The following is a 4,599-nucleotide window of genomic DNA, read 5'->3' on the forward strand; positions in this document are numbered from 1 at the left end:
AGAAATGTGGTTTGCTGGGTTACTACTTTAGTCTGAGAAAGAACAAACTAAATAGCAAGCCAAGAGAAAGTAGAAAAGGGGAAATAATAAAACTAAGAATAAACATATGTTAAGGAGAAAAAAATTAATAACACCAATAGCTGATTCTACAAAAATATATTAATAAGGAACCTATTAGTTCAAATAATAAAAAGGAAAAAGAAAATACCAGTTAGTAGAATTAATTGCTGCATAATAAATATTTGCTGAAGGACAAATGAAAGAAAAAAAGATTACAAATATGAGAGTAAAAATAGTAGAAATATAATTTATATGTGTAATATATGTAAAGCGAATATAGCCAAATGTTAGTAATCATTGATTCTAGGAATCAACATTTCTGTAATATTTAAAACTTTTTGTTATAATATATTGGGGAAAAATTAGGAGAATATAACTCTTATATTCTAACAAATGTTATTACTACCTAGAAGTAGACAGCTACTAAAATTCTAAAAATACAATGTTAAAGCTGATAAAATGAGAACAAGAAAATAAGTAACATGGTAAAACCAATAAAATAGAAAATGTAAAAATTATCAAATCCTAAAGAAAATTTAATAATTGAAACTGTAGAAGAATTTGTCTTTGGGATCCCGTTGTGCTTATTGCTGGAATGCAAAGTAAAACAGAGCATAATTCATCATGCTTTCAAGAGGAAAAGGATATAAATCACATCTTAAATAATATCATTAAAGAAAATCTTCCAAAAAGGAAAAAAATACTATAATCTCATAAGTCTTTATTTTATATAATTCTTTCTAGTCTTTTCCCAAATGCTTACATATTTTTACATGGCATTATGTATTCTGGTTTTTCACACAGGACATCAAATATGTTTCATTTCCATATGTTATTTAATACAAATGAAATATATTAGTTATAAATGATTTCTTTAACATGATTAATAATTTTACCATCTAATAGAAGGGATTTATTTATAGGGAAATACAAAACTTTAATAGAGAGGATAAAAGATAAATTCATTAAGACATGCCTTGTTCCCATCTGAGAAGGCTCAGTAAAATATTAACATGTTTACGAAGTTAAATTAAATACCAGTTAGTTCCCAGCCCACTCTCTTGACAAATTAATAGCGAAATTTATCTGGAAAAATTATTTTCAAGACTCATATGGTGCTATTATTTGACGATGATGAATAGTCATAGTAGTAATAGCAATATCATCATCATAATCTTAATGCTGGAACGCTTTCTCCCAGAATGACAGATACTCACGGACTCTGATCAATTAATGTTTTCGTCTCCACTGACTCTTTAATTAAGAAGAGAAAATTCACATGTCAGTGTAAACGAGAAGCAGTGTGGGGTAGAAATAACTCAAGAAGAGGTGTGGGATTTATTTTTTTAATACATCAAAAGCCAATGTATTAACTCTGAAGGTAATTCCAAATAGGTTACTATTAAACATGAAAAACTATTTTAAAAGCTAAAAAAAAAAAATAACTGGCATATTTTTCTTAGCTATGACAAAATAAAGATCATTTTCAGATACACATAAAAAATAAAACTTTCATAAGAGTATATAAGAAAAGTGATCAAAGAGAGAAATATGTAATAAACTAGTGATAAAAGTTTACATGCATTCCCAGTACCCAGCAGAGTGCCAGCATGTAGCAGATGTCTAGTACATGTGTATGGATAGAATGAACCACATATGGACACAAATAACTAAAATAAAGGGGAAATAAACCAGACTAGAAAATACGCACAAATGAAGTATAATTCAGCAAAAAATATGTAAGGCTATTATTAGGCATCAGCAAGGAATATCAAGCAATGCCTATTTAATATTTAATACTATCTTTATTAACCTGTACAGGTCAGTTTTCTTTTAATATGCAAAATGAGGGTAGGACTGCTACGATAAAAATTATATGCCAAAGAAGCATTTGTATAATTACAGGATTAGGAGCTCTAAAATATAATATGTAAAACATTACTAAAATGGAAAAATTTTCATATTTTAAACTCATAAGCAGATTTGTTTTAGCAATCCAATTACTTTGGGAAATAAAATAAATATTACATTTCTATATATTTTTCTGGCCAGTTTTAGTTAACTTCTAGTAAGAAAGTATTTTAAGAATATGTTTATTCTTTCTGAAGTACGTTTAATAAAAAAAAACCTGCAAAAATTCACAAAAATTATGTTACTTTCATTAATTCATGTTAATGTTTGTTTTATTATGCAACTCAATTAGAGTTTATCTGTTTGGATTTCTACATTTTGAGTACCTAGGTTTTAGTTTAATCAAAGCCAGCAGCAGATAACATCTCATGAAAAGGCTAAATGATAACCATGCAAAGTGCTCAATGATATGGGTTTTGGCTTCAGGAACAGAGAAGAATTTCATGACCTTTAGGCTTTGTGTGATAGCATCTGCGAACAATTACTGAAATTGGATCTTAGTGGTTGCCATCAATTTGGTAGCTATTTAAAGGCTTTTAACCCTAGAAGATATCAGGTAAACAGGGTCCTTGTAAATGGGAGCAGCAATATATAGGTTAATTTGTTTTTCTGTCTTTGTCTCATTTGTTAATTTTAGTCACAACCAATCGCTCTGGTAATAAGAGTTCTGTTTGGTTTTATTTTTATATGAGATAATCTTTGATCGTTAGTCTTGATGTTTTAAAAGAAAATTTTAGAAATGTCTTTGGCAGCAAGATAATTTACCCCTAAAATAGTTCCTAGATAGAAATCATTTCTTGTTCTCTTATCTACATTAAAATCCAACTTCTCCGTCCCTTTCTCTCTCACACACACATGTGCGCGCTCACACACATCACCACGACCACTACAAACAACAATAACAACAATAAAAATAAGCCTCAGAGGGAAGGATGGGAAATCAGTATCCATAGTCACAATATATTGCCTAAAATGTCCAGTTTTTAACAAAAACAAATTATGAGACATGAAAAGAAACAGAAAAGTGGGGGCCACATATAGGACAAAATAAACTGCCTGTGAGAGGACTCAGATGTCAGATTAACAGACAAAGACTTTAAAGTATCCATTATAAATCTATTGAAAGAACTCAAGGAAATAATGCATAAAGAACTAAAGGAATTTATGCTGACAATGTCCCATCAAATATTGGGGGAGGCAAAAAAATGATGTAGATGATAGAGGCTCTGTTCATCCCTCTGGCGACCAAATCAAAGTTGTGACGGAAGGATGGAGGAGCAGCAAGGAAAAATCTCATGGGATGAACAAACCATTCAACTACGAAGAAATCCAAGAAATCACACTGCAATGGCAGAAGGTAGGACGGGGCAAGGATGCGGGGCTGCCGGTCTTGAGCAGCTGAGTGAGATGGAGGCTGCGGCAGCAGCAGATGCCTTTTAAAGGGGCTGCGTCCACAAGCGGACTTTTGTGGTAAAGGACCTGTTTGCTCTGAGCACCAGTGCCGATTCAGCTGCACGCAGGGGGCACCAGGGACTTACAGGGAGACATTGTCGGAATGAGGGCCCAAGCAAGACTCACTCTGTACAGAAGAGCCAGCAGTATCCATTGTTCCCTGTTGAGCCCTCCCCACTCCCAGTGCACAGACACAGCGCCGCCATAGCCTAGACATCATCAAACTTGATAACAGAGGTCACTCCTCCCAGAGGAGTCCCTGAAACCCTGCCTCCCCCCAACTCACAGCCCCACCCAAGCCACATCCAGGTATATCCTCAGCGAGTCAGGTGCTCCTTGCTGAGCAGCACCTAGACTCATCCTGGAGCCAGCTGGCCTCAGTTTCTTATATGGCCTTTTGAGGCAACTATAATGTGGATTGCTTGCTGAATCTTAACAGGTAGCCCTGGAGGGGTAGAGGCTTAGGCTAAATTTGGCCTGCAGCTGAGCCCTTCTCAGGACTGTGCCACTGGACACCTACTTCACAAATTCACACTAATAAGACCAGGAGACTTAGGAGCTTTGCTTATTACATAGAAACAGACACAGAAAGGCAGCCAAAATGGGAAGACAAAGAAGCAGAAACCATCTGAGAGAACAGAACAGAGATCCAGATATAATGGAGTCAAGTAATATAACAGATGCAGAGTTCAAAACACTGGTTATAAAGATGCTCGATAAAGTTTTGAGAAGTATCGATAAATTCAGTGGAACTTCAACAAAGAGATAAAAAAGGTAAAAATGGAAATGAAAATTATAAAAGAGAACCAGTTTGAAATGAAGAACACATTATTCAAGATGAGAAGTATATTAAATGGAATAAACAAAGTGAATAATGAAAAGGATCAAACGACCTATCTAGAGGACAGGAAAGCCAAGGACACTCAATCACAGTGGTAAGACAAAAAGATGCCAAGACTATAAATGTAATTTAAGGAGCATATGGGACAGTATTAAGGGTCCAAATATCTGTCTGATCGGCGTACCTAAAGAAAATCAAGATGTTGAACAGCTGTTTGAAGAAATAATGATGGAAAACTTCCCTAACCTGAAGGAAATGGACAAAAAAAACCAGGAAGCTCAGAGAATCTCAAAAACCAGGGATTCAAAGAGGCCCACACCAAGACACATCATAAT

The sequence above is a fragment of the Pteropus medius genome, unplaced genomic scaffold (assembly GCF_902729225.1).
Source record: "Pteropus medius unplaced genomic scaffold, Ma_sr-lr_union100, whole genome shotgun sequence".
NCBI lineage: Eukaryota > Metazoa > Chordata > Mammalia > Chiroptera > Pteropodidae > Pteropus > Pteropus medius.